The following is a 21,860-nucleotide window of genomic DNA, read 5'->3' as shown; positions in this document are numbered from 1 at the left end:
CTGTGTCGTTGGCTAACAAGCATATGTAGCTCTTAATAATGGGCTGTTCGGTCTTGTTTATCTTTTGCCCTCCTAGGTCTCTTTGGCAAACAGGTTAAAAAAAATTTGAATAGGTAATACATTTACATGGTGCACATATAAATGAAATTGAAGAGACACATCACAAATGGACATCTCATCCCCTCTGTTTCTCCTGGACATTATAGTCGCCTCTTTTGTTGATCGTTTGTCCTTCCCTTTCTTTCTTCACGGGAATATAAGCAAATACAAATATATGTGCTAACGTTCACCCTTTCTCTATAAAAGATTGTATATCGTGTGTCCTGCATCGCTTGCACCTTGTGTTTTTCCTTTAAGTCATCCTGGAGATGTTGCCATCTTAGAACAAAGATGTCTTCTTCATTGTTTTCTTTTATAGCTACAAGGTAGTAAACTGTTGTGTGGATGTATCATAATTCAGTCCTTTTGCATTCTTACTGTAGTCAAGCAATACTGCTCTAGATAATCTCGAACATCCTGTGCATGGGTGGTTGTGTCTGTGGGGTAGATTCCTAGAAGTAGGATTGCTGGCTTGGAAGGAATTTAAGCCATTTTGGATCAGAGTGCCAGAGTCTTCTCAGTGGAAGTTGTACCATTTTTCACGCTTAACGGCCATCAAGGTGCTTGTTTTTCCAGTCTTGCCAAGGGCGCATTGTCAAACTTTTGGATTTTTGTCCATTTGAAAGATAAGGATGGTGTCTCAGTGGCATTTAATTTGCATCTCTCTTATAAATAATGATGGCTGTCTTTTCAAAAGCTTAAGACTCATTTATATATTTTTGTGAATTTCCTATTTATATTCTTCTCCTATTTTTCCTATGGATTTGTCTTTTTTTTTAAATTTTAGGACCTTTTTATATATTAGGGACATGAGCCTCTTTATCTGCGATGAGTTGCGAATATTTTTTTCCGTTTATTTTTTTTAACCTTGCTTGTGTGTTTTCTTTCTCTGGGAAGTTTGTTGTTGTTGCCATCAAGTAGTGAAAGTTTTTACTTTTAAGATATCTGGACTCGATAATTAAAAAGACACTCCCCAAATATCTTTTTTTTTTTTTTTTTTTTGGTTGCTATTTCTTGGGCCGCTCCCGCGGCATGTGGAGGTTCCCAGGCTAGGGGTTGAATCGGAGCTGTAGCCACCGGCCTACGCCAGAGCCACAGCAACTCGGGATCCGAGCCGCGTCTGCAACCTACACCACAGCTCACGGCAACGCCGGATCATTAACCCACTGAGCAAGGGCAGGGACCGAACCCGCAACCTCATGGTTCCTAGTCGGATTTGTTAACCACTGCGCCACAATGGGAACTCCCCAAATATCTAATTAGTTATCTCCGCACTAGTTACTAAAAAGTCTATACTGATCCTTCTGATTTGAGATATCTTCTTTATTGTATCCTAAATACTTGTGTATATTTCTGGACTCTGTTCTGCTCTCTTGGTATGATCCTATTTTTGAATGAATACCCCCAGTATTAATATTGTACCAAATGAACTAGTGTCAATGGTTGAGGCCCTTAAATATTTTAAAATCTGTTAGAGCTAATGCCCCTCATTGCTCATTTTTCCCCTTGAGTTTTCCTGGTTGTCTGTTTAGTGTTACATATGACTCTAGAATCAGCTTGTCTAGTTCCTATCCAAATACCTATTGGTATTAATACCAGTAAATATTTATGAATCAGTGTGGGAAGAATAATTTTTTTAATGTTGATTCTTCCTTATTCAAGCACCTCCTATGCTTTTCCATTTTTCAAGGCTCTTGTGTTCTTTAGGAGTATTTTTGAGTTTTCCTCTTAAGTTTTGAACATTTCTTGTTAACCTTAAACTTAGATATTTTATAGTTTCATTAATATTATTAATGAGGTCTTCTTGTCCATTATACCTTTAAACTATATTGTTTTAGAAATCTTTTAAATTTGCTTAGCTACATTATTTTTCATTTTCGTTACTCTCATTTTAATAATCTAGGATATTTCCTGAAAATGATCAAGTGCTTTTTGCTGTTTCTACCTTGAAAGGAAGTACTTTGAAAATTAATGTATGGAGTTCCCGTGGTGGCGCAGTGGTTAACGAATCCGACTAGGAACCATGAGGTTGCGGGTTCGATCCCTGCCCTTGCTCAGTGGGTTAAGGATCCGGCGTTGCCGTGAGCTGTGGTGTGGGTCGCAGACGCGGCTCGGATCCCGCGTTGCTGTGGCTCTGGCGTAGGCCAGTGGCTACAGCTCCGATTAGACCCCTAGCCTGGGAACCTCCATATGCCGCGGGAGCGGCCCAAGAAATGGCAAAAAGACAAAAAATAATAATAATAATAATAATAATAAAGAAAATTAATGTAAAGAATCAAAGTACTGAAAATGGCCTAGGGTTTCCAGTGTAAGTGTTGGTAATGGTGGATTTATCCACCATTCAAGTGCTTGAAAGCAGAGGAGGCTGAACCCAGAGTGCATTTTGACATTGGTTTGTTGGAGGCTGGCTTGTCATGAACCAGAAACTTGAAATTCTGAATGTTAACAGATTGATCACTTGTATTAGGGAGACACTGAATAACTATTTTGGCTAATTGTTGAATGCTAAGTGTTGACAATTCATATTTGGCCAAGATTAACCCAAAATGTCACTGATTTAGAATGAACCTCTGGGTTAAGTAGTATTCAGGACGCATTATTATTGTAATGTTATAAAAATATCAGTTGTCGCATTTTTTTTTTTTTGTCTTTTTGCCTTTTCTAGGGCCGCTCCCGCGGCATATGGAGGTTCCCAGGCTAGGGGTCGAATCGGAGCTGTAGCCGCTGGCCTACACCACAGCCACAGCAACGCAGGATCTGAGCTGCTTCTGCGACCTACACCACAGCTCATGGCAACGCTGGATCCTTAACCCACTGAGTGAGGCCAGGGATTGAACCCGCAACCTCATGGTTCCTAGTTGGATTCATTAACCGCTGCGCCATGACAGGAATTCCTCAGTGTCGTATTTTCAAAGTTTGACATTACAGAGTGTAATTTCTCAGCACTGTCAGCTGCTAGATTGCAGCTTTATTAGGTTGTATGCATGTGATTCCAAGGAGATAATCTGAAATTAAATGCAACTCCAGAAGTTTGTTTTATAATGTTTTTTCTTTTATCTTTTATTTACGTGTATATTTTTTTCTACTGTACAGCATGGTGACTCAGTTACACTTACATGTATACATTCTTTTTTCTCAAATGTAACTCAAAATGGCTGAAAGACTTAAATGTTTTATAATGTTAATGTGCCAAACAATCCTCCAAAAATTAGAATTGTTATACTCTTATATCTATTGTTGTTAAAGTTTTAGATAATTGTCGACCTAACCAGATATCTTTGTTTTCCCTTATTTATTGATTGTACTGTTCATTCATTAATTCATTCAAAAAATACCCACATTGGTGGTATAGTGGTGAGCATAGCTGCCTTCCAAAAAATATTCACTGGGAGTTCCCACTGTGGCTGAGCAGAAACAAATCTGACTAGTATCCATGAGGACACAGGTTCAATCCTTGGCCTTGCTCAGTGGGTTAAGGATCTGGCATTGCCGTGAGCTGTGGTGTAGCTCACAGACACAGCTCGGATCTGGCATTGCTGTGGTGAAGGATGGCAGCTGTAGCTCCGATTCGATCCCAGCTGCGAGTGTGGCCCTAAAAAGGCAGAACAAAACAAAACAAACTCCAAAAGCCAAAACAGAAAAAAAAAAAAACCCCACAAAATTCACTGTTTACCTATTCATATTTTAACTTACTCCTTTTTTAAAGAATCACATTTATTTAGGTATGATTTAGATATAATAAAATTCATTCCTCATACATATATGGTTCAATGACTTTCCCCATATGTAAACACTTGTGTGACCAGCACTAAAATCAAGCTATAGAATGTCCATCCCTTCAGGAGTCCTGATGCGTCTTTGCAGACCAGGCCTTCCTTCTACCCTAGCAGCCCTCAGCAACCACCGATCTGTTTTCTATGCCTATATTTGTGCCTTTTCCAGAATTTCAAGTGAATGCAGTCATGTATTAGGTAACCTTTTGTGTCCAGCTGCTTTTGCTTAGCGTCATACTTGGGCAGTTCATCTGTGTTGTTGTGTGCATCGAGTCTGTTCCTTTATTATTACCGAGCAGGAATTCCATTGCATCGATGCATCATCGTTTACTTGCACATCCACCATTCGTTGAACATTTGGGTTGTTTTCAGTTTGGGGTATTATAAATAAAGCTGCTATGAACATTTGCCTACACGTCTTTGTGTGGGCATGTGTTTTCATTTCTGTTGGATAAATACCCAAGAGTGAGATTTCTGGGTTGTATGGTAAGTGTATGTTTAACTTGAGAAAAACCTGGCAACCTTTTTTAAAGGGACTGAACATTTTGCATTCCCAGCAACAGTGTGGAAGATGGCTCCACATCCTTAGCAATTTTTGGTTATTTATGAATTTTTAAATTTAGCCATTCTAGTGTGAAGCGGTATTTTTTTTTTCCCCGCTGTACAGCATGGGGATCAAGTTATCCTTACATGTATACATTTTTTCCCCCACCCTTTGTTCTGTTGCAGTATGAGTATCTAGACATAGTTCTCAATGCTACTCAGCAGGATCTCCTTGTAAATCTATTCTAAGTTGTGTCTGATAAGCCCAAGCTCCCGATCCCTCCCACTCCCTCCCTCTCCCATCGGGCAGCAACAAGTCTATTCTCCAAGTCGATGATTTTCTTTTCTGAGGAGATGTTCATTTGTGCTGATGTTAGATTCCAGTTATAAGTGATATCATATGGTATTTGCCTTTGTCTTTCTGACTCATTTCACTCAGTATGAGAGTCTCTCGTTCCATCCATGTTGCTGCAAATGGCATTATGTCATTCCTTTTTATGACTGAGTAGTATTCCATTGTGTGTATATACCACATCTTCCTAATCCAATCATTGAAGCGGTATTTTATTGTCGTTTTAACTTGCATCTCCCTAATGACTAGTGACGTGGAATATATTTTCTCATGCTTATTTGCCATTCATGTACCTTGTTTGTTCTCTGTTCATATTTTTGGCCCATTTAAAAAATTTATAGTTAATTTACAATGTTGGGGTAGTTTCAAGTGCACAGCAAAGTGAGTCAGTTATGCACATACACACCCACATCCACACACATATATATTCAGATTCTTTTCCATTATAGGTTATTACAAGATATTGAGTATAGTGCTTTGCTGTAGGTCCTTGTTGGTTATCTATTTATATACAGTTTTGTGCATATGTTAATCACACTCTTCTAATTTATCTGCCTCCACCCCCTTTGGTAACCATAAGTTTGTCTTCTCTGTCTGCAAGTCTATTTCTGTTCTTTGAAATGAGTTTGTTTGTATTATTTTTTTAGATTCCCCATGTAAGTGGTATCATAGGATATTTGTCTTTCTTTGACTTCACTTAATGTGATAATCCATAGGTCCAGCCATGTTGCTGCAAATGACACTATTTCATTTTTTTCTTAGGGCTGAGATTTAATATTCCATTGTGAATATGTATTACATGTTCTCTATCCATTCACCTGTTGATGGACACTTAGGTTGATTCCATGTCTTGCCTGTTGTAAACGATGCTGCTGTGAACACTGGGGTGCGTGTATCTTCAAATTAGAGTTTTTTCCCCAGGTATTTGCCCAGGGATGGGATGGGAGAATCATATAGTATCTCTATATCTAGTTTTTTAAGGAGCCTGCATACTTCTCCATGGTGACTGTACCCATATACATTCCAGTGTGGGAGGGTCCTTTTTTTCTCCATATCCCCTCCAGTATTTTTTATTTGTAGATTTTTTAGTGATGGCCATTCTGACCAATACGAGGTGATACCTCATTGTAGTTTTGATGTGCATTTATCTAATAATTAAGGATATTGAGTATCTTTTATGTATATGTTGGCCATCTGAATGCCTTGTTTGGAGAAATGTCTATTTAGGTCCTCTGCCCACTTTTCGATTGCATTGTTTGGTTTTGTTTTTGATATTAAGCTGTGAGAGCTATTCGTATATTGTGGAAATGAATCCCTTGTTGGTATCATTGTTTGCAAATATTTTCTCCCATTCTGTTGGTTGTCTTTTCACTTTATGGTTGCCTTTGCTGTGCAAGAGCTTTTCAGTTTAATTAGGTCCCATTTGTTTGTTTTTATTTTTTATTATCTAGGAGGTGGATCTGAAAAATGCTGCTGTGCTTTATGTCAAAGAGTGTTCTGCCTATGTTTTCCTCTGAGAGTTTTGTAGTATCTGGTCTTAGATTTAGATCTTTAATCTATTTCGAGTTTATTTTTCGTGCATGGTGTTAGAGTGTGTTCTAATTTCATTCTTTTACATGTAGCTATCTTGTTTTCCTGGCACCACTTAATTGAAGAGACTTTCTTTTCTCCATTGTATATTCTTGCCTCCTTTGTCATGGATTAGTTGGCCATAGGTGCATTGGTTTATTTCTGGGCTTTCTCTCTTATTCCATTCATCTGTATTTCTGGTTTTGTGCCAGGGGCATACTGTTTTGATGATTGTAGCTTTGTAGCATAGTCTGAAGTCAGGGAGCCTGCTTCCTCCAGCTATGTTATTCTTTCTCAAGAGCATGTTGGCTATTCCATACAAATTTTTAAATTATTTGTGTTTTCATACAAATTTTAAAATTGTTGTAGTTCTGTGAAAAATGCCATTGGTATTTTGATAGGCATCACATTCAATCTGTAGATTGCCTTGTGTAATAGGATAATTTTAGCAATATTGATCCTTGTAATCCAAAAGCACTACACACACACACACACACACACAGAATCTTCCCATCTGTTTGTGTCATCTTCAGTTTCTTTCATCAGCAGCTTATAGTTTTCAGAGTACAGGTCCCTTGCCTCCTTAGGTAGGTTTATTCCCAGGTGTTTTATTCTTTTTTGATGCAATGGGAAACAGAATTGTTTCCTTAATTTCTCTTATCTTTTGTTATCAGTGTATTGGAATGTAAGAGATTTCTGTGTATTAATTTTGTATCCTTGGAGTTCCCATTACGGCACAGTGGAAACGAATCTGACTAGGAACCATGAGGTTGTGGGTTTGATCCCTGGCCTCGCTCAGTGGGTTGAGGATCTGGTGTTGCCGTGAGCTGTGTGTAGGTTGCAGATGCAGCTTGGATCTGGCGTTGCTGTGGCTGTGGTGTAGGCCGGCAGCTGTAGCTCTGATTCAACCCCTAGCCTGGGACCCTCCATATGCTGCAGGTGTGGCCCTAAAAAAAAAAAATAATAATTTTGTATCATGCAACTTTACTGAATTCATTGATGAGCTCAAATAGCTTTCCGTTAGCATCTTAAGGATTATCTATATATTGTATCATGTTATCTGCAAACAGTGATAGATTTACTTCTTCTTTTCCAACTTGGATTCCTTTTCTTTTTCTTCTCTGATTGCCATGGCTAGGACTTCGAAAACTATGTTGAATAAAAGTGGTGGGAGTGGGCAGACCTGTCTTGTTCCTGATAGTAAAGGAAATGCTTTCAGCTTTTCACTGTTGAATATGATGTTAATTGTGGGTTTGTCATATAATGGCCGTAACATTGAGGTATGTTCCCTCGATGCCCATTTTCTGGAGAGTTTTTATCATAAATGGATGTAGAATTTTATCAAAAGCTTTTTCCGCATCTCTTGAGATGATCATGTGATTTTTATTCTTCAACTTGATAATGTGGTGTATCACACTGATTTAAGGATATTGAAAAATCTTTGCATCCTTGGGATAAAACTCACTTGATCATGGTATATGATCCCTTTAATGTATTGATGGAGTCAGATTTTGTTGAGGAATTGTGCATCTGTGTTCATTGGTGATACTAGCCTGTGAGTTTCTTTTGTGTGTGTGTGTGGTATCTTTGTCTGGTTTTGGCATCAGCCCAATGGTAGCCTCATAGAATGAATTTGGAAGTGTTCTTTTGTCTGCAATATTTTTGGAAGAATTTCAGAAGGATAGGTTTTAACTCTTCTGTAAATGTTTGATAGGATTCACCTGTGAAGCCATCTGGTCCTGGACTTTTGCTTGTTGGGAGTTTTTAAATTACTGATTCAGTTTCAGTGCTGATAATGGGTCTGTTCATATTTTCTATTTCTTCCTGGTTCAGTCTTGGGAGATTGTACCTTTTCTTAATATTTGTTCTTTCAGGTTGTCCATTTTATTGGCATGTAGTTGCTCATAGTAGTCTCTTAGGATCCTTGTATATTTCTATGGTGCCCATTGTATCTTTTCCCTTTTCTTTTTATTTTTTTATGGCCACACCTGTGGCATATGGAAATTCCCAGGCTAGGGGTTGAATTGGAGCTGCAGCTGCTGGCCTTTGCCACAGCCACAGCAAGGCCAGATCTGAGCCACATGTGTGACCTATGCCACAATTTGTGCCAATGCTGGATCATTAACTGACGGAGTGAGTCCAGGAATTGAACATGCATCCTCATGGACACTATGTTGGGTTCTTAACTAACTGAGCCACAACAGGAACTGCTTTTTTTCCCCCTTTCTGATTTTATTGATTTAGGCTCTCTTCCTTTTTTTCTTAATGAGTCTGCATAGAGGTTTATCAATTTTGTTTATCTTTTCATAGAACCAGCTTTTAGTTTCATTGATCTTTTCTAGTGTTTGTTTAGTCTCTATTTCATTTCTTTCTGCTCTGATATTTATTTTTCTGATTATTATTTATTTCCTTCTACTAACTTTGGGTTTTGTTTGTTCTTCTTTCTCCAGTTGCTTTAGGTGTAAGGTTAGATTGTTTGAGATTTTCCTTTGTTTGCAGAGGTTAGCTTGTATGCCTGTACACTTCCCTGTTAGAACTGCTTTTGTTTCATCCTGTAGCTTTTGGATCATTACGTTTTCATTTGTCTGTAGATTTTTTTTATTTCCTCTTTGATTTCATCAGTGGTCCATTGGTTGTTTAATAGCATATTGTTTAGCATCCATGTGTTTGAGGTTTTTTTTTTTTTTTAGCAGTTTTTTTCCTTGCCTCATAGCATTGTGTTAGGAAAAATGCATGATGTGATTTCAGTTTTCCGAAATTTACTGAGGCTTGCTTTGTGGCCCAGCATGTGATCTATCCTGCAGAATGTTCCATGTGCATTTGAAAAGAATGTGTATTCTGCTGCTTTCATATGGAATGCTCTATAAATATCAGTTAAGTCCATCTGGTCCAATGTGTCATTTAAGGCCTGTGTTTCCTTACTGATTTTCTGTCTGGATGATCTGTCCATTCATGTATGTGGATTGTTAAGGTCTCCCACTATTATTATATTTCTGTCAAATTTTCTTTTATGTCTGTTAATATTTGCCATGTATGTTGACGTGCTTCTCTTTTGGATGCATATATATTTATAATTATTATGTCTTCTTGGGTTAATCCCTTGATCATTTTGTAGTGTTCTTCTATTTCTCTTGTAGCAGTCTTTATTTTAAAGTCTATTTTGGAGTTCCTGTCGTGGTGCAGTGGTTAACGAATTTGACTAGGAACCATGAGTTTGTGGGTTCGATCCCTGGCCTTGCTTGGTGGGTTAAGGATCCAGCATTGCCGTGAGCTGTGGTGTAGGTCGCAGATGCAGCTTGGATCCCGTGTTGCTGTGGCTCTGGTGTAGGCTGGAGGCTACAACTCTGATTGGACCCCTAGACTGGGAACCTCCATATGCCGTGGGAAGTGGCCCTAGAAAAAGCAAAAAAAGACAAAAAAAACCCCAAATCTATTTTGTCTAATATGAGTATTGCTACTCCAGCTTTCTTTTGATTTCCATTTGCATGGAATACCTTTTTCCTTCCCCTTGTTTTCACTCCGTATGTGTCTCTAAATCTGAAGTGAGCCTCCTGTAGGCAACATATATGTGGGTCTTATTTTTGTATCCATTCAGCCAGTCTGTGTCTTTTGGTCAGAGCATTTAATCCATTTACATTTAGTGTAATTATCAATATGTATGTTTGTATTGCTATTTTGTTAATTGTTTTGGATTTGCTTTTGTAGATCTTTTTTTTCTTCTGTCCCCTGTGATTTGATGACTATCTTTAGTGTTATGTTTGGAGTCCTTCTTCTGTTTTTTGTGTATCTCATAGATTTTGTTTTGCAGTTACCATGAGGTTTTTGTATAAGAGTCTATATTTATATATGCTGTTTTAAGTTGCTGATCTCTTAATTTAAAACATATTTTAGATACCCTGCATATTTACTCTCTTCCCCTCACGAATACTGTTTTGGTATCGTATTTTACCTCTAATTGTTTTGTGTATCCAATAACTGCTTATTGTGGATACAGATGATTTTACTGTTGTCTTTTAACCTTACTTCTAGCTTTGTGTGTGGATGATTTGCAACCTTTATTGTATGTTTGCCTTTACAAATGAGCTTTTCCATTTTGTAATTTTTCTTCTTTCTAGTTGTGGCCTTTTCTTTCCCACTTAGAGAATTTCCTTTAGCATTTGTTACAAAGCTAGTTTGGTGAAGCTGAAGTCTTTTAGCTTTTGCTTGTCTGTAAAGCTTTTAATTTCTCCACCAAATCTGAATGAGAGCCTTGTTGGGCAGAGTATTCTTGGTTGTAGGGTTTTTTTTTTCTTTTTTTGGTCTTTCATCACTTTAAGTATTATCATGCCATTCCCTTCTGGCCTGCAGAGTTTCTGCTGAAAAACCAACTGATAGCCTTATAGAAGTTCCCTTGTATGTTGTTTTTTGCCTTTCCCTTGTTGCTTTTTTAAAACTTTTAAAAACTTAAAAAATTTTTGGGCCATGCCTGCAACATGTGGAAGTTCCTGTGTTAGGGATCAAATCCAAGCCACAGCAGTGACAATGCTAAATCCTTAACTGCTAGGCCACCAGGGAACTCGCTTTATTGCTTTTAATATTCTCTCTTCAGTTTTTGTCATTTTGATTACAATGTGTCATGGTATATTCCTCTCTGTGGTGATCTTGTATGGGACTCTCTATGCTTCCTGAAGTTGGGTGACTGTTTCCTTCCCCAGGTTAGGGAAATTTTCAGCTATTATTGCTTTGAATATTTTCTCAGGCCCTTTCTGTCTCTATTCTCCCTCTGGGACTCCTATAATGTGAATATTAGTGTGCTTGATGTTATTCCAGAGGTCTTTTGAGCTGTCCTCATTTCATTCTTTTTTCTTTTTTCTTTTTTTTTCTATTTGGCATCATTGATTTCCACTACTGTCTTCCAGTTTACTGATCCTTTCTTCTGCCTCATTTAGTCTAGTATTGCTTCCTTTTAGTGTATTTTTCATTTTGGTTATTATATTCTTTACTTCCATTTGGTTGTTCTTTATATTTTCTGATTCTTATTATTTCTTGCTCTGTGCATCCATTCTCCTCCTGAGTTCTTTGGTCATCTTTATGATCATCATTCTGAACTCTTTCTTGGGTAGATTGCCTATATTCATGTCATTTAGTTCTTCTTCTGTTTTTTTTCCCCTTCCTCTGAAACATATTCCTCTGTCACTTCATTTGTCTAAATTGCTGTTTGTATTTTTATGCATGTGGTAGGTTGGTTACATTTCTTGACCTTAGAGAAGTGGCCCTCTGTAGGAGATGTGCTATGCATCTGAGCAGTATACTCCTCTTTCATCCCCCCAAGGGCCAGGGGCCAGCTTGTCCCAGGGTGGTGTCTGTCCTGTGTTTTTTGACTCAGTCTGCAGGCTGCAGGGCTGTAGTTTTCTTGCTTATGAGGTCTTCCCCCCCACCTCCTGGTGGGTGAGACTGATCTAGAGGCTTGTGCAGACTTCTTGGCACGAGGGGTCTGTCCCTGCTCTCTGCTGGGTGGAGCTGGATCTTGGTCCTCTAGTGGCAGGGCCCTGTCTAGGGGCATGTATAGAGTCAGTTGTGGGCTCAGGAAGTCTTTAGGTAGCCTGTCTACTGAAGGATGAGTCTGTGTCCCAACACATTTGTTATTTAGCCTGGAGGCCTCATACCACTGAAGCCTATAGGCTGTTGGGGGGGGGGGGCAGTCCTTATTGCCAAGATGTCAGCCTCCAGGAGAGCTCACATAGATGAATGCTCCTCAGTATACCTGCCACCAATGTCTATGCCCCAGGGTGCACCCCAGCCATCCATCGCCTATCCAGGAGAGCCTCTTAAGACCAGCAGGTGGGTCTGGCCTAGGCTCCTGTCAGATTATTGCTTTTGCCCTGGGTCCTGGTGCATGTGAGGTTTTGTGTGTGCCCTTTAAGAGTAAAGTCCCCATTTTCCCCAATCCTATGGAGCTCCAGCAATCAAGCCCTTCTGGCCTTCAAAGTCAAATGCTCTGGGGGCTCCTCTTCCCAGTTCTGGACCCCTGGGATGGAAGGCCTGATGTAAGAGAACTCTCACTCCTGTGGGAGAACCTCTGTTAATATAATTATTCTCTAGTTTGTGGGTCACCCACCCAGGAATATGGGATTTGATGATACCATGCATCCTCCCCTCCTACCAGTCTCATGGTTCTGTCTTTATGTCATTAGCTGTAAAGTATCTTTTCTGGTAGTTTTCAGTCTTTTTCGACAATGGTTGTTGCACACATTGTTGTGATTTTGGCGTGCTCGTGAGAGGAGGTGAGCTTAGAGTCCTTCTACTCTTGACTGCTCTCCACCTATCTTTAGTCTTTTTTTTTTTTTTTTCTTTTTTGGTCTCCTTATCAAGTTGTGCTTTTATATTTTCCGGGCACAAGTTCTTTATCAGATAAGTGATTTGCAGTATTTTCTCCCTGTCTGCGGTTTGTCTTTTCATTTCCTTAGCAGTATATTTTGAGGAGTAGAAGTTTTAGGTTTTGATAAAGTCCAGTTTATCACTTTTTCCCTTTATGGTTTGTACTTTCGGTGTCCATTTTAATACATTCTTAATAAGTTAACTGTTTTGTATATAAAATCAGCTGCTCTCACAGTCACTAATCAGCATTTATTCTGAGAATAATAATGATAAGTATATCACTCAAGAGACTGATAGGATTTCTACGTGTAAAACATACAAGGCAATCTGTAATCCAAGGTACCAATAGACTTAATAAGAAATACAAATGGCATGCCTTTATATTGCTCATGTTGATATGTTGGTCACATGTGATGACAATCTATGTATATGTTATCACATGGTTATGAGTTCATCGTTAAGGAATACCAAAAATGGCATTGCAGAAGATGTTCAGTTACTTCTGAAGACTGGAGCTGATTTTGGTCTGAGTCAAACTTTGGGACATCCCTCATTTATGTTGATTAGTCTCTTGTGTTGATTTTGGTATCGTCTGTTAATTACGGATTTCAATGTTTCCATAAAGAGAACCAAGTAAACCAACCATGATTTTCACAACATTAAGTCATATGTTGAATAGCCAAACATTTGTGGCTCTTCACTGTACAGGGGACACAGACCCTACTCACGAGGACTGCTATGGGAGTGGTGCTGTGTGGAGGGGATTATTAAGAAATCAGCGTTATAATCCCTTTGGAGCTGCTGCTCCCTCCTCGGGGCATTCAGAGGGTGGTTTGGATTAAGTTTGTGGTCTTTAACATTTCATGTGTGTCCTCACTGTCATCCAGACCCTGAGGCTTTTAAAATTACGTGGCATTCCTTCACTGTATTGGAATCATTGTGCCCCGCTTTATTAGTTGCTTAAATGCAGTTACTGTTTTGCTGAGGTTTTTGTGTTTCAAAGACTATGCCGGGGTGCCAGGTAATGGGAAGAGGAAATAAAAGGATTCCGCCTCTATGGAGTTGACATTGAGTGGAACACAACTGTCTCTATGGTGCAGTAAAAGCTGGCTCAGGCTGTGTGGCCAAAGTGAGGGCATGTAGGGATCACTGCAGCATATAATACAGGAAACAGAGTATCCAGGGAACAGCTTGGGGGCCTCAGTTGCCCTTTTGGAGTTCTGAGGCTCCATTCCATGAAAAGTTATGTTGGCATTTGTGGGTGAGGGCTTGGGGTGATTTAGACAGTCTTGAAGAATTATCTTGGTCTTCCATGTTCTGTGTCTTTGGAAACAGTAGAGTTAAGATAATTGGGAGATACTGTGTCTGCCTCAGTTGTTGTACGGAGCTGCACCTGGCTTTGGGGAGCTGCCAGTTGGGCTGTAGACCTTTGGCCTACAGAGGATGATTTAAAAGACCGATGGCGGAGTTCCCGTCGTGGCGCAGTGGTTAACGAATCCGACTAGGAACCATGAGGTTGCGGGTTCGGTCCCTGCCCTTGCTCAGTGGGTTAACGATCCGGCGTTGCCGTGAGCTGTGGTGTAGGTTGCAGATGCGTCTCGGATCCCGCGTTGCTGTGGCTCTGGCATAGGCCAGTGGCTACAGCTCCGATTAGACCCCTAGCCTGGGAACCTCCACATGCTGCAGGAGCGGCCCAAGAAATAGCAAAAAGACAAAAAATAAAATAAAATAAAAGACCAATGGGAGTTCCCGTCATGGTGCAGTGGAAACGAATCTAACTAGGAACCATGAGGTTTGTGGGTTTGATCCTGGCCTCGCTCAGTGGGTTAAAGATCAGGCGTTGTGGGGAGCTGTGGTGCAGGTCACAGATGCAGCTCGGATCTGGCATTGGTGTGGCTGTGGCGTAGGCTGGCTGCTGTAGCTCCGATTCAACCCCTAGCCTGGGATCCTCCATATGCCATGGGGGTGGCCCTAAAAAGCAAAACAATAAAAAAATAAAAGACCGATGGAAAAGGGGGCTGTGGCTTTTCACCAAGACCCACAAGGATCTTGGTTCTCACTGCGGCAGTCATACACCACTGGTGTGGGTGAGGGGACAGAAAAACTGTGTACTTGGGTGGATTCGCAGCCTCCCGAGGAGATGAAGCTGCTGTCCCTGATGTCCTGTTCCATATCCTGCTCTAAAGCAAAGGAAATGTACTAAGCGAAAACCTATTTGGGTCTTAGAAGTCTGATTGCCAGCTTGAACCTGTCACTGCAGCTGCACTGCTGCCTGGGAATGAGAGGTTATCCATTGGAGCTGGGGAGATACCTTTAGAGCAGTCGTGTTGAGGATGAGAAGGACCCGAATCAGGGTTAGAGCAGCGAGAGAGTGAGAGTAGTGAATATTTATACCCACGATGGACACTGAGACCCCTGTGAGCAGTTCTGGCAAGTGGTCTGGGGCAGAAGGGAGAACAGAACTCCAGCTACAGTTCTGGTGAGAGGTCTGAATGGGGTCAGGGGTTCTTCTTGGTTGTGTAACATTTTTATGTGATTTCATCTTATTGATTTAGTTTTGTTTACGGCTGCACCTGCAGCATCTGGAAGTTCCTAAGCTCGGGGTCGAATTGGAGCTTTAGCTACAGACCTATGCCATAGTCTCAGCAACACCAGATCCAAGCTGCATCTGTGACCTATGCTGCAGCTTGCGGCAACGCCAGATCCTTAATCCCCCGAGCGAGGCCAAGGCTTAATTCTGCACCCTCACAGAGACCACTTTGAGTTCTTAACCTGCCGAGCCACAACAGGAACTCCGTATTTTATTTTTTAAAAATTTAATGAACAGCGCTTGGTATGTGCCAAGTACTTTATATAAATACTAACCTAATTCCTTAGACTACAATACCGTTTACCGATAAAATTGAGGCACAAAGCAGTGAAGTAGCTTGCTTGAGGCCATCCAGCTTAGTAAACCGTGAAGCTGAGGTTTGAACCTGTGCAGTCTGGCTTCAGAATCCCTGCTCTGAACCCCTCCAATTCCCCTAGCTTCTCTTCTGCATTCTTCCTTATAGCAAATGAAGGGAATTAGTACCGTTATTTATTTATTTATTTATTTATTTATTTTTCAAATGTCATCATTGATGCCCAAGTCAGCATGTCCATGCAGGTTACAGCTGTGCAGGGTTCTGTCGCCAGGCAGTTTCTGGGGAGCCTGGATGCCTTCCACGGCGCATGCGCAGGACAGTACCTACCCTTTGGTTTGTACCCAAGGGTTTTGTGCAGGGAGGGTTTGGTTTGCCCAAGGAAGGCCTGTCCTACAGTTGCAGGGCTTCGCTTAGCATCGGTTGACCGCCCCCCTCCGCTGTGGAGACAGCCCCTTCCTTAAAGTGCCTCCAGGCATCCTTTGCATGGCTCATGGCTGCGATGCTCCCGCAGTCTCCGGCTTTGCCTCTCCGGAGGGGAACGAGCGAGTTGGCTTTGTTTGCTTTGGGAAGAGACTCGGGCAAGGCCTGAGCAATGAATGTGAGCTTGGGGCTCGCTTGGGGGTTCAGACATTGCTCTGTGTAGACGGTTTTGGCCTTTTTTCTTTTTTTTTTTTTTTTTTGGTAAGAATTCTCAATACATGGACTGCCCCACCCAGATCCTTTAGTCACAGCAAAGAAAGCAAATGTGTTCCTTTTCTAAGATAAGCCTTATAATATAATATAATATAATATAATATAATATAATATACCTCTCACATCAAGCCCTCCAGTTATGTGTGGTAGCGATTTGTGTGTTTTTTTAGACTTTCTCTTGCTAGGTGGGTAGATGAAATGTGGCTTTTTCATCGTGATTTTTATTCTTTGTTACAAAGCAGCAGTTTGGTTTCTAGGTCAACAGTGTAAGCAGCCTGAAGTTTTATCACAGCACTCAAGCTTCCTCTCACTGCTGGCTGAGCAGGGGCTGCTGAAATACATTGCTGATGGGGGAAAAAAAAAAAAAAGCCACACAACCTAAAAAGTTAAGAGTTAGGTTTTATTTCCAGCCCTTAGGGATGATGAGACCTTGGAGGCAGCCTCTCAGGGGGAGCCTCTCTTTCTCTGAAGAGCTGATCCAAAGAGGTAAAGGAGGAGCCAGGATATAGAGGAGGTTTTGCTGAAAAAAATAAAATAAAAACCATGGACTCAAACATCGAAAGATGACTGCTGGGAGTTCTCTGCTGGCCTAGTGGTTGAAGGATCTGGTGTTGCCATTGCTGTGGCCTGGGTTTGATCCCTGGCCCAGGAACTTCCACATGTTGCGGGTACGGTAAAAGGAAAAAAAAAAAGATGATTGCTAATCACAAAAAAACACGTCTCATGTTAATGATTTTAGTGCTTTTCTATGTATGGGAAGACGCAAGCGTTTAGGCTTATTGATAATATCAACTTATTCCTTTGATATATATCTCAACTATCTATGGCCAGTATGCTGTTTTTCCCCCCATTCTGAATTCCCCCCAGGGTGGCTGCAGTGGCTGATGGCTTGATGGCCAGCAGCATTTGGGTACGTGAATGGCAGGGAACATTCTCTGTTTATTTACTGAAAGGGCAGGCAACATTTTTTGGTCCACAGTATTGAGCAAGTTGTTGATATTTTCATTGTCATATTCTGTACCAAATGAAGGCTGACAAGCCCCACTGTGTGACTGAAGCTCTAAGTGACAGTTGTTTCTGTGTGGTGACCTAAAATAACCAAAGATTACTGCTTACGATGGAAGAATCTTCTGGAGGTTCCCCCCATACCTCTGCTTTGAGCCCAGAGCAAAACTTGTATGTGGCGTCTAGTAAATTGCACTCTCATTGTTACAATGAGCTGCAGGCACAAAGAAGGAATAACTTTGTCATATAAAGTAGTTTTGGAGTGCTGGTATTACCTATTTAACAATATTTTTGTGTGTGTCTTTTTAGGGCCACACCCATGGCATATGGAGGTTCCCAGGCTAGGGGTCGAATCGGAGCTGTAGCCGCCGGGCTACACCACAGCCACAGCCACGCCAGATCCAAGCCACATCTGCGACCTACACCACAGCTCACAGCAATGCCGGATCCTTAACCCACTGAACGAGGATAGGGATCAATCCTGTGTCCTCATGGATATTAGTCAGATTTGTTTCCGCTGAGCCACGACAGGAACTCCTATTTAATGCTATTTTTAATGGTCTTATTGGTACACATGCTTGTGAAAAGACTTTGTGATCAACATCCATCTCTTATTTGGTTATTTTCTTTAAAACTCCAGTTCTTTGTGTGTAATGCTTCACTTACATGTCACAAATGGGGCCGATAAAATTCTTTTCTTGCCTCACTGAATTTCGGTTTTCATAAATAGACTAATGCAGGTAACTAATATTTGAGAAGGAAACAGTTCTTACGTGTACATGAAAAACCTCTATCGCTCTCTATTCCATCTTTCTGCAGATAACTATTCACTAGATTAACAAACATTGTCACCAAGACAGAGTGTTTTGTTTTTTTAAGCCATAGATCACTACATTTCTATTTCCAGAAGCCATGAACAAACAGGGACTTGTTGAGGCAGAATTAAATAGATGTTTAAACATCAAGGCAGTGATAATTCTAAAACATAATTAAAAACGCTAAGTTAAGGCTTTATGCTTATTTTGAAACCCATGTTCACAGGCTGCTCACATGTGACACCCCTTTGCATTTTGTGGTCAAGTACTATGAAAACGGTTGTTGAGGGGAAGGATATATTAGGAGCTTGAGACCTATAATGGAAGAGAAGGTAAAAAAGAATATATATATTTTTATATGTATATATGTATAACTGAAACACTTTACCGTATACCTGAAACTAGCACAACACTATAAATCAACTAACTTTCAATAACTATCTTTTTAAATTAAAAAAAAACCAAAAAGCAAAACAAAGAAGAAAAAGAAGACTGCTGTCGACCTTGGTATCCAGTCACCTCCACAAAAAACCTGGAGCACATTTTTCGTAGTGCACAGGATCATCAGAACAGACTTTCGGCTTAGCATCCCTTTGACTAGAATAGAAACTCCCTGTTTATTCTAGTGTTCGTGCAATTAATAGTCCAAAACCATGAAGTTATGTGTTGATGGAGAATGCCAGAAGCAAAAGGGAAAACAAAAAATGCCCTGCGCTGGCCAGTGTCACCGATTGCTGCCACTAACTGCACGTACCACAGTGCGTTGTCATCGCCGCTCTTCGCTGACTTTTTTATTGGCTACTCCTCGCTGCCCCCTCTAAACCGCAAGGTCCGTAAAGGCAAGGCTCTTGATTGCCTTGTTCATGGTGGCTCAAATACTGGCTGCCAGAGAGTCTCCACGGTCAGTAGTGGGTTGGATGGAATAGTGCGTGGAGGGGAAGGTCTTTTCTTGGCCTTTCACTTTTTTTTTTTTTTTTTGCTTTTTAGGGCTGCACGCACGGCATATAGAGGTCCCCAGACTAGGGGTCGAATCAGAGCTGTAGCCGCCAGCCTACACCACAGCCACGCCAGATATGCGCCGCCTCTGCAACCTACAGCACAGCTCACAGCAACGCTGGATCCTTAACCCACTGAGCGAGGCCAGGGATCGAACCCTCAACCTCATGGTTCCTAGTCGGACTCGTTTCTGCTGCGCCGCGATGGAAACTCCATTTTTTTTTCCCCCTTTCCCTTTGGAAGCCCAGCTATGGTGTGATACTTAATTTAAAACTGTGAAGCATCTGAAGATGAATCTATGGGAAATTGAATATCGAAGCAAACTTAATTGCTTGGAAGCTTAATGGATGAATTTAAAGAAAGAGAACCTTTCCCTTCTAGCTCTGGAAGCCAGAGAAACCAGAGGCTGAGGGATGTGCTCTTTTCCCTTCACCTCCTGTCCTGTTGCAGCTCTGATTTCTATCCAGGGTAACATGACCGAGGTGGACTATTCGCATCTTTGAAATTTCCACTCTTCTGCGAGCTAAGTAGTGTGGTAACACAGAAACACATCTTGTGTGTTCTCTATCATTCTGGAGAATTATTAATAAAGTCTCTTTTTGGCAGTTATCCTGGAGTGATTTAATTTTAGAAGGGAAAAGAGTTGGAGCACTTGACTCTAAGCAGGCTATTATATTAAACTCTCTTGAAGAAAAATTATTTCCCAGAATTTAGTAAGATCAACTCAAATGAAATCAGATTATATCTTCAAATAAGATCAGCAAGGCAATCAACACAGAAGATACATTTTTAAAGCCTTGTTAATATCATCATGTGTATTTGGATCAGAGCTAATCATTCTGCGAGAATGCACTTTGAAGTCCTGTCTTCAATCTGTTTGTTCTTACAGTTGGGTTCCTTGTACCAGGACCCCTCACCTTTAGCATTTACTCAGTTGATGCTTTATCACTTTTTTGAGAGATTTTGCTCTGGGTCGAATGGGAGCACCCACTGCCGGCCTACACCACAGCCACAGCCATGTGGAATCCGAGCCGCGTCTGCAACCTACACCACAGCTCACGGCAATGCCGGATCCTTAACCCACTGAGCGAGGCCAGGGATCAAACCTGCATCCTCGTGGCTACTAGACAGATTGGTTAACTGCTGTGCCACGACTGGGAACTCCCTCAGAGGCCTCCAGGACTTATTTGGCTGATAGGCCCCATGAGCTGAGATTGCTTTCTTGCTTTCTCTTTCCTGCTCTCTTTCTTCCTTCCTTCTTTCTTTTCTTGTCTTTCTCTCTCTTTTTTTTTCCTCTTCTCCTCTCTGCCAGGGCTGCGAGGGAAGTCTTGGAGGACATTGCCAGGATGATAGCAAGGTGTGCGCGGGGCACTCTGAGGCATTGAATATGGTGAGTGTCTGTGTAAGGGGTAGGTGGTGGTAGGAAGTAAAATTGGAGTGGTGGCAGATGCCAGGTCTTGGTGGTACTTGAATGCCATGTTAAGGAGCGGAGATTTCTTTTGCCAGGGGTGACAAAGTCACTGAAGAATTTTGAGCAGAGCCGTGGCACGACTGGCCTTATTTGTGATTCAGAGAAATTAGTCTAGTGGTGGTTAGAGAATGGATGATTAGGGAACCAGGTAAGACGTGAAGAGGAGCGTTAAATTATTGCAGAAAGTCCAGGCAGGAGACTTGAACCAAAAGTAAGGTTCGGAAGCTGACCTACTAACTCGCTCTGATGAGCAGGAAGAGTGAGTGCTTGAGAAGTGGGGTTGGCAGGACTGGAAAAGGAACAGGATGTGGAAGTGATGAGGTGCCCCTCAGTCATACCAAGCTTTGGGGATTGAATCAAGTAATTGCTCAAATGCTTGAACCAGAGTTGCTTTCTGAAGGCGATCTTGCTTGTGATCTTATTTATTTTTTAATTTTTTGCCTTTTCTAGGGCCGCTCTCGCGGCATATGGAGGTTCCCAGGCTAGGGGTCGAATCGGAGCTGTAGCCGCCGGCCTACACCACAGCCACAGCCACGCTGGATCTGAGCTGCGCCTGTGACCTACACCACAGCTCACAGCAACACCTGATCCTCAACCCACTGAGCAAGGGCAGGGATCGAACCCGCAACCTCATGGTTCCTAGTTGGATTCGTTCACCACTACGCCATGACGGGAACTCCTCGTTTGTGATTTTAGTACTTCTCTTTAGCAGGCAAGAAGATACAAGTCGAAATCTTTTTGAGCCATTAATTAATTTATTAAGTTATTTATTGGCCAGGGCATGCAGTGGCTTGATGTGGGATCTTAGTTCCTAGACCAGGGGGGTCAAACCTGGGCCACAGTGGTGAAAGTGCCAAGTCCTAACCACTGAGCCATCGGGGAGCTCCCCAAGGTCTTTTTTTTTTTTTTTTTTTTTTTTTTTTTTGTCTTTTTGCTATTTCTTGGGCCGCTCCCGCCACATATGGAGATTCCCAGGCTAGGGGTCTAATCGGAGCCGTAGCCACCAGCCTACACCAGAGCCACAGCAGCACGGGATCCGAGCCGCGTCTGCAACCTACACCACAGCTCACGGCAACGCCGGATCCTGAACCCACTGAGCAAGGGCAGGGACCGAACCCGCACCCTCATGGTTCCTAGTCGGATTCGTTAACCACTGCGCCACGACGAGAACTCCTTTTTTTTTTTTTTTTTTTTTTTAAATAACAAATATCATAACAACAGGCACATCTGGAAATGGTAGCTTATAGCACTTTTAAATAACCATCTATTGATGGTTAATTA

General features: G+C 41.4%; 1 protein-coding gene across 4 annotated transcripts in view; it reads left to right on the top strand.

Annotated features, from left to right (window-relative positions):
• Positions 1-21,860, top strand: part of SLC9A7 (solute carrier family 9 member A7) — a 165,491-nt gene that overhangs the window by 30,364 nt on the left and 113,267 nt on the right. Inside the window, exon 1 of one of the 4 annotated variants that reach the window (XM_085007796.1) lies at positions 14,986-15,172. The exons of 2 other annotated variants lie outside the window; for them this stretch is intronic. The gene's annotated coding sequence lies outside the window, so the exon portion shown is untranslated. Of the gene's footprint in view, positions 1-14,985; positions 15,173-21,860 lie in introns of those variants that run through there. One more of the 4 variants, XM_085007795.1, reaches the window with a different exon arrangement.

Source organism: Sus scrofa, chromosome X (genome assembly GCF_054392235.1).
Source record: "Sus scrofa isolate SSC_HxYL_T2T_F1_AM1 chromosome X, Sscrofa_HxYL_maternal_Yorkshire_Landrace_v2.0, whole genome shotgun sequence".
NCBI lineage: Eukaryota > Metazoa > Chordata > Mammalia > Artiodactyla > Suidae > Sus > Sus scrofa.
The sequence above is the reverse complement of the archived record's forward strand: the minus strand, read 5'-3'. Positions and strand labels throughout refer to the sequence as shown.